Genomic DNA, 13521 nt, shown 5'->3' with positions numbered 1-13521 from the left:
AAAGTTCAGTATGTCCTATCTGGTAATTAGCACATCTCTTCTGTGAAACACCCTGTTAAATAAATTCATTTGATCTAAGCAGCTTTTGTCAATGGTTCCGACAATTTAACCTAGTGCACCTTTAAGGACTAAACCTGCAGAAAGAGGGGTTTGTTTTATTCTGAGGCAATACTTTTAACAAATCTCAGCTGCATGGGAATGAACAAATCAGTGGCTTTAGAAGGTGCCAGCAACAGCCTTTGATGCATATTTGATTTGTAGATATATCTTCAAGTTGTAAAAGCACCACCTATTTCCCTTTACATGGAAAACAGAGTTTTTGGGTGGAATCCTTCATCCTCACTGGTGACCAGATAATCCTAATACCCAACACATTTCAAAGCTGGGGTTCTTTTAATCTGCCAGTATTAAAGTCTGCTTCATAAATTTATCTCATTATAATACATACAGGTCAAAGAAGGTTATTAATATAAATTTGAATGAGGTGTGTTATTCAACAGTCTCTTCTGTCTTGTTTGGCTTTCTGGATAACCACCACCAGAGTATGTGCACATAAAAGTAATCAAATCCAAATCAGCAGCCTGCCCACCTCTGTGATTTGTTTCATTCACCTGTGGAAAGATTTTCAAAGCTCTCACAATTCAGTCTTTTAATGGAAAGAGCAGATTATTTTCCTGATGTAGAGGGGTAACATTTTTATAAGCACCCCAAGCTTTTCAGACTGACAATACATAGTAAGAAGGACTCTAAGCACTAGATGCAACTTCTACACTTTAACGAAAGACTACTTAGCAGAAACTATTTCCTCTTCTGTATAGGAGACAGTTTTCCTTTCATTGATTCTCACTCCTAAGGCCACTTTATGTGCCCTGGATGTGCCAAATTTTTTAATATCTGTCTTGCAGTTTTTGAACAACTCTCCATCAGTATAGAAAGTAAATGTCACAGGGATCACTAAAGTAGGGTTATATAAGTAAAAGAATAAAATTTCATGTCATTTAAAATGGTGTAACTCTCCACACTGTTCTCCTTGCCTTCAGATGTTTGTTCATCCAGCCTTGAAAGAACAGTTAGGAACATAGCCCCGGGGGCTAAACTAACAAATCTTTGACCCAGCTACATACAAATAAGCTAGTGTTTACTCTTTGTTTGACAGGTGGCCACAAATTTCACCCCTGATTTCACCAAATCCTTCAGAAGAAGTTGCATTTATTTTGACAGCCGTTGTTTAGCCAGATATAGTGTGTCCTACCAGATCAACCCAAAGTTTCCTCAGGTAAATGCATGCCATAAGGTGAGACGCAGGTCAGGGGATGATTAAAGGCTGTATGTCTGGCCCTGGGATGCCAAGGTGTGGGTGTCACGCACCCACGTTGTTCTCAGGGCAGCTCAGCATCCAGATGCTCTTCCCTCCCCAGAGGACCTGCCTGCCTACAGCATGGGCCTTTCCCCAAGGAACATGCGCCGGCTGGCTCGCCAAGCACAGCTGTCTGACACTGCTCCAAGGCACGCTGGGGCTGGCGCTGCAAACCCATGCTGAGCCAGCCTGGCCTCTCTTGTGCTACCACTGCAGTGGCTGTGAGGGGGGCATGTGGGGCCAGCCTCCTCTGCCTCCCAGTGTCGGTTTGTTCAGAGCTCTCACAGGAACCCCCTGTTCCCATCAAAGTGCTTGGACCACTGTTCAAAAGGCCTTATAAGGGCTCAAATCAGAGTAAGGTCAACACGAAGCATCACTGGCCAGTTATTTTGTGACTTTAGCCTTACTTTTTTTATCCAGAATCTGGAAACCATTTGCTCGATCTCTGGTCCAAGGCCAGGCTGGGCTCAGCTGTCACCAAGAGGGGTAGATGGGAGCTCTGGTGGATGTACAGTGGTTTTCCGAACTTCAGTACATCCACATGAAAATGAAACAGTGCTGTTACGCTTGGATCTACTATTTCCAGAACTTAATGTCGGTGGGCAATTAGTCACTGGAGAATAGATAATACTTGCCTGGAAAAGGGACCTCATGCGATGAGTCAGCAGATCAGCCTCTGCTCTCTCCCCTAACAAGCAAATCCTTACTCAAATGCTAGTCATCAGAGCAATTAGAGTAGTCTGTAAACTGGTAACCCAGGCAGAAGTTCTGTAATGGTGTGAAGTAAGAAGAAGGGATATTCCTAAATATTTTACCCATCCACTCATCCCTAGCGTGAGTAGCTAAGTTTCAGCCCTCCAACAGATGTAGGCCAAAGTTCACATAATGTTGTGTTAGTGTTCATCGGTTGTATTCATAAACTAAACTTATGGCACATTTCTTATTAGAATTTAAAAGAATGAATGAAGCAATGTTTTCTCCATGGAAATTTCTTGGCACAAGTTCTTGGGTACTTTCAAACATGATTTCTGAAACATCTTTTTAAAAACCAGAAAGTCAGTGCGTATTTACTTGGCCTCGGCTATGGATAGATTTTCATCATCTTGCCTAAACCAAAAGAGCTTCTCCCCTGAGTGAAAGGAGATTTATTTGTTGTGAATCCATGGCCGAGATCTTATTGAGTTCATGTCCACCACTGGCTATTTTCATCCATACAGACTTTGTCCCTGTTGTCCTGTTACAGGATCACTGTCAGCACCCCAGAAACCACTATCACCCTAACAGCACTTCTTGCACCCCCAGTCTCATTGCAAAGGCAATCCACACATAGGGGCAGGGCTCTCCTCTCCCCCACTACCATTCAGTGGGACCCACACAGCCAGAAAGCCCACTCCCCTCCTGGACCCTGCTTTGCAAGGACACCCTGACACCCTTCTGCACCAGCCTCAGGCTTTCCATGTTTGATGAGCCACTGGCCACAAGAGGATGGAGATGAGGATGACTCTTGCGGGGTGCCTGTGCATTGGTGCAGCTCCACCAGCATACGCTGGTCAAGCACACTCCTCCACCCCCTGCTCACACCCAGCAGAAGCTGGTCCCCTGAGCCTGGTGTTGTGAATATGCAAAAGCACTGTTTGCAGCCACCGTGTGCAAGCAGGCAGACAGCAAACAAACAGCATAAAAGGGTGTGCTTTTTCATTGGATGCAAAATACTCCCCATGAGGTATGGATTTCAGGACATGTTGTGTTCTGACTTGCCAGTTGCCTTCTCTCCAACTCACTCCCAGAGAAGCAGCAAGAATGGTATGGAGAGGGGTGAGACAACTTTTGCCCACACTTGTGTGCTTCAGGCCGATTGTCCAGCTCCTGGGGACATTTGTCACAAACACATGCCAGAGCACCCTAACCTGACACCGTCACTCCTTGCCAGACAGCACAGGACCTTTGTACTCATCCTTTTCCCCCAGGACCTGCCAAACACTCCTAGGTAGAGGTTCCCCTTTCTGCCTCCTTTGTCCTCCACCAGCCAGCCAAGCCCAGTTGTCTTGGTTCAGACAGATTCCTCTGCTTTGGGAAAAGCAGGCTCTGAACCTGTCTGTGCTGCAGAGAGACGGAGAGCTGGCCAGGAAGACAGAGAGCTGGCCAGGAGAACATCTTCCAGGAAGTGGGGCAGGGTGCTGCTCTGGCTCCAGGCTTGCACTGCTTGCACCTGGGTAGTCATAGTGTTGGTATTGACCTTGCAAGGCTGGAAGGTATTGAAGAGGCAAAAGTGATGCTGATGTTTCTGAAAAGGCTGTGCTGGGGCTGAATTAGGTGTGAGTCTCATCTCAGAGAGGTGAACCATAAGCCAGCTGGCCTCCTGCTGCCAGCATGGTGGGGCTGGGCTCAGTTCCTCCTAAAACTCCCAGGACTAGCATGCTGGGGCACACATCTGGTGATCAGAGGGTGGGGAGAATCTAAAAAGACTGAGAAATATCCTCCAGAAGTGCTGTGACCTTTGTAGGCAGTTGGTCTGGACCTATTTTTTTACTCTCTTCCTGGCTTCACCTTTGTCCCCGCTTCTTCCACATCTTAAAATTACAGCCAAAACACTCCTCAGATGCCTCTTAGTAATACCTTCATCTGAACTGTCCTTTCCCAGGACCTCTAACCCACTCAGGCTGCTGTGTTGGCAAGAGAAGGAGTCACACTTCTATGCTCTTTTGGTTTCTAAGAAATGCTTCTATGGAGACATCCTGAGAGATGTCTTGGGAAGTTGTCTTAGAGAGGGAGAGCCTCAGCCCAGGGAACACCCTGGGAGTTGCACCCCTTCTGCCACTGCTTCTTTTATTTGCAACAAATGGTGCTCAGGGTGTCCTGGTAATAATTTAAATGATTACTGCCTTTGTTCTTCAGTGTGTCTGAGATGTTCCTAGAGCTGCCTCAGGACACCAGCAAAGCGAATTTCTTTACACACCCAGTTCTTCGATGGGCTAGGAGCTTGAGCTGGTCAGGGCAGCAGGTCCAACAGCATGGGCCATAGAGAGGGCTTGGGGTTACCGTTTTTTGAAGAGGGGTTTTCTATCAAAGATGCATTGCCTAATGCCTTTTTTCCAGGTCTGTTGGCTAAGTAGCCAGTCCTGGTTGAAGGCTGGCTTGAGCTAGTGCTGGACTAAATGCTGTTGATGCAGTTGGCACATTGCAGTGTGGAAGAACAGTTTCTCTTGCAAATGCCTGTCGTCCACGGAGCTCTTCTGTGAGGATCCTGGAAACCGAAGGCAATTTGCCCCTTTCAGAGTATTTTTGTGAATCCTGGAGGACTGCAAAGCATCAGTCATCAATGTCCTGACCCATGGGGGCAGGCTACAAAGCTGCCAGTTCATCGCTCCTAGCCTGCGCTACTTGGGAGAGCACTTGTGTTTTATCCCAGGCAGTATTAATAGGCTTTGCCTCTGGGTTGGGAAGCTATGTCACATTACTAACCTGCATCTCATCTCCCAGACTGATGACGTGGGAAAGGATGAGTCACAACTCCTCTCACGCCAGGGTGTGTGCAGCACCAGTGAGGGCCACTGCCACCGCTCGGAGATGACAAAAGAGAGCCCGTGCCCTGCCTGTGCCCAGCCTCCTGGCCCTGAAGTCTGGGGAGAAGAAAGAGGAGAAGCTTTCTCAGCGCTTGTAGGCAACCAGACAGGCCAGGAGGTGTGTGTGTGTGTGTGGAGCCTGGCTGCTGTGTCCTTGTGGGCGGCTGGGCAGAGGCACAGACAGCCCTAGGCAAAGGGCGCAGAAGGCGGCTGGCCCAGAGCTCTCTTGTCTGGCCAGCGCTTTTCCCTATCCCCTGCTTTTGCTGGAAGGTACTGGTGGATAATGTAGTGACTCAGGCAGTGCTTATGTGGTCTGCTGCATTTCTCCTGGGGACAATAGGTGTTTTGATTTTGTGGTTTGGGTTTTTTCTTTTTTTCCCCCCTTCTGTCAAAAATTGGAATGAAAGGTCAGGAGAAATAACCAGAAAGAAGGGGAATAGAAATACTTATAAAGTGAATAAGCCTCTGGCTGGGAATCTTGGCTGATATCTGTTTTGCACAAAATTCTCTGGTAGCTTTTACTGTCAGAGATGGCCAGGGCTGACAACTCAAATACCAAAACCAGGGTAGGGCTGAACTAAATCTATTCCCTGGATGGAGAGCCAGATTCTGGAAAGCATAATGGGAACTGGCAATCTCCACAGGTGTTTCAGTAGACACATAATCCAAATCCATGTATTTAACTCAGCATGCTCAGTGAATAGCTTATTTGTATTTCAACCACACAGTTGAGGCTTAATTGAATTGGTACAAATCTCCCAGTAACTAAAGAAGGTCTCAAGGCAGCATCAGGTTGAGCCTGCTTCATGAGGCGGGCCAGAAGTTTTGCCTACTTCTCCATCTGCTTTCTAGCAACCTGACAACACATCTGTCACCTCTCTTGCCAATTTGAACACGAACCAGTCATTTCCAGGTAGCATTAAGAAAGTTTTGAACACTTATGAATTAGCTTTTCAGTCACCCATTTATTTTTTGGTGTGTCCTGTTGATGCATTTTGGGTAATTTGAAGTGGGCAAAGATAAATGTCCAGGAAACCCAACAGGAGAGGATTCTGGTGATTAGTGGAAAATAGTCTGAGCTTGTGAAAGGTTTTCTCCATGAGCACAGAGAATAATAATTTAGTTTTAAAGAGGCTGCAGTGCTAACATTTATTTGGTTTAGTAACTACATCTGTGGGGGAAAAGAAGACTCTAGTCTCTGAACTGAGTAGAAAAGGACAAGTAGTTCAACAGGTTTTCTACCCTTTCTAGCTTTTCTTCTTTTTCAGTTCTCTGTAAAAAGGCATGAGATGGAAAGGACTAGATACGACAGGAAGAAAACCTTAAACCAAGTCTTTTTAAAAATTTAATCTTGGATGATCAAAAGCTTAGAAATTAGTCACTATGTCTTCCCCAAAAAATTACCATCATCCTACCATTTTTGGCCAGCTCTTATGGACAAAATGTTAAACATGGTTTTTCAAGAACAGAGTCACAAGAAAGGACCAAATCAAACTCTGGCCATCGGGCAGAGACATGTCATCAAACTAATTTCCATCTCTGCTCACTGAAATCACATACTGTAATTGGATTAAACTACAGGAAAAAGGATGTGGGGCCTGAAGGGACTAATTTATGAGAGAAGATTTAGATAGGAAGTGTTAAGTGTATTTTTAAAAAGAAGACCATTTCTAATAATTGAGAACTTTATGTAGTGCAGATATGTATATCAAAAAAAGGGAAGAAATACGCAGGAAAAGCTCTTTACAGTAGGATGCACAGTTTCTTGTGGAATTGTCTCCCACAATAGCTGATGAAAAAATAGTAATTTTTGTTAGATCTGACCAAATACCAAACCCCAGGGCAACCCTGCATAATATTGACTGTTTCTTTCTTTCCTGATTTTCCTCCCATAAAGATCTCATTTTGCTTTCAAAATGAAGCAGGGGAACTAGTACAGCAAATCTCATACAGACAGGTTAGAAATAGGTGAAAACAAAGTCAGGAGGTGCTATCAGGACCTTTCCTAAACTGCAGGGGTGGCAGCCTGACCAGTAGGCTTACCAGTCCTGCAGTAATTACTGTGCTTCATTACACAAGAGCAGAAAATACTCTGATCACCTGGTTCCTTTTCGCTCATCCGCTGCGTGGAGGTTAGACAGCAGTGAACCACGAGATCTTATCAAAAGGTAAAAAGAAATGAGTAGGTTTGTGAACAGCAGAGCCAATGCAGCCTGGTCTGCGAGGAATTGTGTCTTGTGGTTGGGTTCTGATGTCTAACAAGGTGAGAGCTTTGCTTGAAACTTTACACACAAGAGAAGCAGCTGTTCACCATTGCTGTCTTCCACATAAATTCTCTAATGCTTCATGAGGGATGAACCCAAGAGCATTGATTTCCTGGAAGTGGATTTCTTGGAAATAGTCTTTCTTTTCTTTAATCTCTCCTCCCCATCCTTTGAGACCTCTCTACAGCTAACAAATTTAGTTAACATTGGTTGTGTGTATGCCCAAGTCATTGATTCCCATCCAGTAGTCTCTGCTCCCTGGAGGCTTTCATGGGACCAGAGCAGAGAGCTGAGTTGTCCAGAAAAACTGAATTTAAAAAGCCAGTGGGTCGGTTCAACAGAGCGGGCCAGATCAACTGCAATGTATTCTGGCTCCCTGCACTAGGTTCCCCCAAATGCTCAAGCCAACAGAAGGCAGGGGACAGCCCAGGGCATGAATGGTGGTTTGGGGCAGGATGGCAGCTCAGCAGCTTCTTCCAGCAGCTCCTTTCTGGGAATGCATGCCTGGAAGTGTTAAACAGTAGTCCCTGAACAAAGTTCACTGGCTGAATCCAGACAGTGTGTGTTCACAACTACTCGTGGGCAAGCTTGGGGCTACCCATCAGGTACAGGGACTAGGCTGGGCCAGTGGCTGTTTTCCTGAGAGAAAGCACATCCTTGCCAAAGCTGGATTATAACAAGCTCAGAGGACACACTCAGAGGCATTGCTTTATTCTCAGATAAAGTCAATTTTAAGCAAATGGAAATCTGGATATGAAGAGCTTCAAAAAGAAGTATAAGTGTTAAAAGGGAGATGTCAGGTTTTTCACCAACTGCTGGTCCCACTCCTCTCTCAGTTCCATACACTTCATTCCCAGGGCAGGATGTAAGGCCTGGCAGCTGCAGCAAACTGGTGGGAACAGAGAGAGTTTCAGGCCACAATCCCTGAAATATTGAGTTGCATAAATTGTCAGACCTCTGTGTGCTCAAGATCTGGGCAAGACATTAAGGTGGAAAAGAAACTGATGCTGATTTCTGCCTGTCTGAGTCTGTGTGGCAGGAATGGGTGGCTGGTGGTGAAGATTTCTTTTTGTGGATTAAAGTTGACTGCATGTGATGCTCTGGTCAGAAACAATATGGCCACCACAGAGGAACTGTAAACACAGCAAAATTCTGGCAAGCTAAGGAAACCCATGGTAAACCATCTATTTCGGTAAGTATCATTCTCATACATAGCATCTGTCTCAGTCCACACAGTTCCTAGGAAATCCAAATGCTGTTTCATAATAAATCCCATTGCTTTTAAATGTCTTACTTTCAGTGCTGCTTCCTATAGTTGTCTTATCAGGCATCATTTTATTTGTTTCTGTGATACTGCCCTGGTAGTGCAAGTGCATTCATTTTAGCTACTTTGTGTACTGATGTCCAGTTTTAAAGCTCCTCCACTTTTCCTCCTTTGCTGGACTAGATGCGGCAAGCATGCCCCAAATGATTTAGCTTTGCCTGCCTGTCTAGTCAGTGAGGTCTGGAAAAATTACATTCACACAGAAATGCTGAGTTAATAATGATGAGGTGCTGAAAAAGTTTTGGGCCACTTCCAAGACTGCGTTTCCGAAAATGAGACCCAATGCAAGAACTACAGACTCAGAAAAATATGAAAATCAGATTCACTTTTTAACCTTACAAGGGGCTTTTTCTTCATTTCAAAGGAAATTCTGTTCAGTTACGCACATGAAACTTCAACAATTTGAGGATGTAATCCTGTAATTCTTTGTCAGACAAGTCTCCCATTGACTCAGTGGTTTCAAAGGCTTTGATTCCTGCGTATGAATGGCAGGATATGGTGCAAATTTATGATCATGAAGAGCTTTACTCTGTACTTTCACATTATTTTTTTTAATTCACTTTATGGGAACATGATGGGAAAAAGATCCTGGCCTCAATTCATACAACTGGAGCTCTGCCACCCACTTCCGCAGAGCCAGGCTTCCACATGTTCTGCTTTTTGCTAGATAAACAACTTGTGGACAGCATCCCCTGGAGTGAACCTTGAAACAGCATCCAAAATCATCAGAGAGCAGGTGACTGATTTTAAGCAAATACACAAATTGGTTTCTTAGGAGAAGGAGAATCAAGGGTGTGTGGCATCATGGCACTGTGACAAGAAAGCTCACTCTGCAGGAAAGATCTCTCAGTGCTGTGACTGTACCTGACAGAGACAGCTTATGGCAAACATCCTAACTTCCTCATCCTCCCAACCTCCCAACTTAATATGAACTGCCTTGATAGGAGATGAAGGATAAGATGGATTAATAAAATAACTTTTCCCCACACCTAAATCATGTACAAAGTAAGATTTATGGCACAGTTGGTGTCATAAAATAGAGATGTGATATCATTGCCATGACATTATCTCCCTTGCTACCCTTGAACTCAAGAGACTTAATGGCCTTCAAATAAATGATATTTAAACAAACCACTTTTCAAATGATCTTGTGGAACCTATTTAATCATTACCAGGAATAAGTGGTCATTGCTAAGAACTGGATTTTCCTGGATGCACAAGCAATAGTCAGTATGGCTTAATCCCTAGGGAGTAAAAGTGTGTTTAACTACTTTTTTGAGGACAACTGCATCATTTAAGTAGTTTGAAAAATCATGCCACAGATTTAGAAGCCTCCAATCACAGTTTTATTATCATAAGTAGTCTGCAAACTGCCGATCTTAAAATATGAGCTCCTACCAGTTAAATATGTATCTTTTTATATCTTCCTCTCCATGTACAATATATGGATATATGTATTCTTAACCTTCAATTTCATCATTTTTACATAGGGGCCAACAATAGCATAACTTATTCAGGCTTGGAACTGAATTCAGTGATGGCTAATCACCATGCTTCATGTGCTGGAAATAAGATTCCCCATTCTTTATCCAAATATGCAATTAGTCATAGTGGTTGCTGTAAAAACAGAGTGACTCTGAGAAGATGCATCTGCTTAGACAGAAAAAAAAGTCCAGAGGAACTGCAAGTACTTTCTTTCTCATGCAATTTCACTAGGGTAGCAACAACGAAGTTCTCTGAGAAGGAGTTTCTCCCTTTAACCATATCCATGGAGCACAGCAGTGGATGAGTGCACATGCTATATACCAACCCTTTGACTAGTATAATCACAGCTCCCATCTATTCCTATTTTCCCACTCTATGTTTCAGTCTGTTTCAACTTTATGTCCCACACCATGATTCCACCATAGCTGTGGATCTTAAACACTGGCATTTATGTGTGAGATGTAGTAAATTGGGAAGTTAGATGTATCATTGCAGAGAAAAAAAAGAAGAGCTGTTATCTAACAAAATCCAGTGCTCCATATGTTGTCCTGCAGGTGTCCCTTTATGTTCTTGAGCTGAGTACTTAAGCACTCTATTTTTTGCATAAGCACTGTCAGATTTTCTTTACCTGTTTATATCGTCATAGCCAAAACTCCATGAAAGAATTTTCTGTCAGCAAAGTACTCCTAATGCCAGTCAGAGGAGAGATTTTTCTCGAAAAAGCCATACTTCTCAAGTGTCAACTTCTCTGCCATCCTGAAACAGTTTTCAAAAAGATGAGAGAAAAGGTATTAATCTTCATAGAATCATAGAATAGTTTGGGCTGGGAGGATTATTTTAAGGTGATCTAATCAAACATCCTTGAAGTGAGTAGGGACATCTTCAACTTGGCCAGGTTTCTCAAAGACCTGTCCAATCTGGACTTGAATGTTCCCACGGATAGTGCATCCACCACCTCTCTGGGCAACGTGTTCAAGTGTTTAACCATCCTCATTGTAAAAAAAATCTTCCTAATGTCTACTCTAAATCTATTTCCTTTCAGTTTAACCATTATACCTCGTCCTATCTCTTCAGAGCCTGCTAAAAAAGTGTGACCCTATCTTTCCGTTAAGTCCCCTTTAAGTACTGGAAGGCGCTCTAAGGTCTTCCTGGAGCCTTCATTTCTTCAGGCTGAACAACCCCAGATCTCTCAGCCCATCTTTAAAGGAGAGCTGCTCCAGCCCTCTGATCGTCTTCTTGTCTCTCCTCTGGACGTGCTCCAGCAAGTCCATGTCCTTCTTATGCAGGGTTGCTAGAGCTGGACGCAGCACTCTGGGTCTCACCAGCGTGGAGCAGAGGGGCAGAATTCCCTCTCTCGCCCAGCTGGCCGCACTGCTTCGGATGCAGCGCAGGACGCGGTTGGCTTTCAGGGCTGCGAGCGTACACTGGCACGTAAGTCCAATGCCACAGACATTTCCCGGCCAGTGTCCAAGGGGCCAAGGCACGGTTTTTAAGCTTTTTCCCCACCCAAATGCCCCCCTGCAGCCGGACGGCGCCGGCGCTGCCGTTCCGCCGGCCGTCGCTAGTTGGGGCTCACGGCCAAGGGACCGGCCCGCGCCGGGCTCCGGCCACTGCCCCGGGGCTGCGCTGGCCACCCCGGCCCTCCCGCCGCACAGCCAGGGGCGGCTGCTGCCGCACCTCTCGCCACGGCAGCAGGGCCTGCCTCTCCCAGGAGCGCGTCTCCCTGAGGAGCTCCGTGCGCCTCCCATTAAAAAGCCCACATAGGAGGTAGCTGCCATCCCGGCTTTGCACGGAGGGAAAAGGAAAAGACCCCTAAATTAAGCACCTTTCTCAAGGGCAGGAAATAAGACTATGACAGGTATCCGGAACAGAATCGAGGCTGAGCAATTCAGCAGCAATTCTTTTCTTTGGAAACAAGTTATTTGTCATCTTTAAAAGGTCCTAAAATCTGTGCACGGTTTTAAGGACGTAAGCGATACCAGTGACTTCACTGGGACGGCTCACGCTGCAGCAACCTCTGAAATGTGCTGCCCCGACTTGGTTTTCTGAATGTCTTGGTTGTTTCACATCCAGGGAGATGGCTTTGCCAGCCCTGAAGAAGAAACCTAAAATAGAATAAACTTCAGTATCTAAGGTTCTGGGCAAAGTTTCAGTTTAAATCCTAAATAGCCCTAAATCCATTCTTAGTAAGATGTGAATCATCATGTTTATAGTCAGAGCTACAGAGATAAAACCCAGCACAGTCTGTAAAAACAATTCTGTATTAAAATGTGAAACTGCAGTTCCTCTTCAAGCTCTAAAACCTGATACCTGATACTAAAAAGGTATTACCCTCTTAACACAAGTGCCAACTATCTGTTCAGACAGGAAAACCTGCTGAAAAGCTGATCTCCCTTTTCCAGCCTCTGCAAAAAAACAAAACCAAGCACACCCCCCCCCCCCCCCCCAAACCTTTAACAGTCAAAAGCATTCGAACTACAGAACAGATTTTCCCTCCTATTAGGATTCTTTCCCCCCAGGTTTGTTTGTTCTGTCTCCTCCTCACAACCCATGTTCCTCTGGTACAACTGATAAACAATGTCTTTTATTGCTATAGGCAGACAGTCCTGCTTAATACAATAGCAGGCAAGGCTTGGCGGGAGTGCAAAGTGCAGGTGTTTGGAGTATTGTGGTCATCCAAACCAGATGCTGAGGAGATGGAGCACCTGTTTCCCTTCTTTTCTGTGCTGGAGAATACAGCACTATGCAGGCTACAGAAACAGCCTGACATTAATAGCACTGCTTCTGCAGTTTTCCCTTGACAGGGTAACAGAGATGTACCATCTACAGCTTTTGCAAGCTCTCCTCTGAGTGCTCAGACACATGTGCTGGATTTTTTTTTTAAATTTCTTTTTTCCCTGACCGACAGAAAGCATTCAGAGATGGGTCTGCAACATAATTTCTTTCCAGATTTTTTTATTCATGATTAACCATGCCCTGGCATGAAAAAAAGTTAGTTTTTATAGCCCTGATAGCAGTAAAATAAACAAAAAAAAGGTGCATTTTTTATCCATTTTTACAGGTTCTACAAATGTGTGTGTTGGATGTAGAAATGCATTTACAGTGTCATGCTCAGGCCAGTTGACTGACAGCTACTGACTCTGCAGGCGATGAAAAGCCCTCTGCTGACATGAAAGAAGTTGGGAACCTACCTCTACTGAAATGCAGTAGTAATCCTGCAAGAAATGGTCCCCAAAATGATAACCCTAAATAAGCACTCCTTTATCCAATTGGCAGTCCCCATGGCTTGCATGGCTGGGAATCAGGAGATCAGCTGGGAACTCCAGGCACCAGCATGATGGCATGCTGTGAGCCCTCCCTGGTCTCAGCCCACCTTCATCTGTTCCTTCCCACCTCCCACTTGCTGTGAGCAGCACTCTTCAGAGAGGGAGGAAGAGCACACCTTCAGCTGCAGCCTTTGTGGGACCAGGTTGTTGTCAAACCATACGGAAAGGACCAACTTTTCACAGCCTGGAGGACTATGTCTGA

This window comes from Corvus cornix, chromosome 3, assembly GCF_000738735.6.
Source record: "Corvus cornix cornix isolate S_Up_H32 chromosome 3, ASM73873v5, whole genome shotgun sequence".
In the NCBI taxonomy this organism is placed as follows: Eukaryota; Metazoa; Chordata; class Aves; order Passeriformes; family Corvidae; genus Corvus; species Corvus cornix.
The sequence above is the reverse complement of the archived record's forward strand: the minus strand, read 5'-3'. Positions refer to the sequence as shown.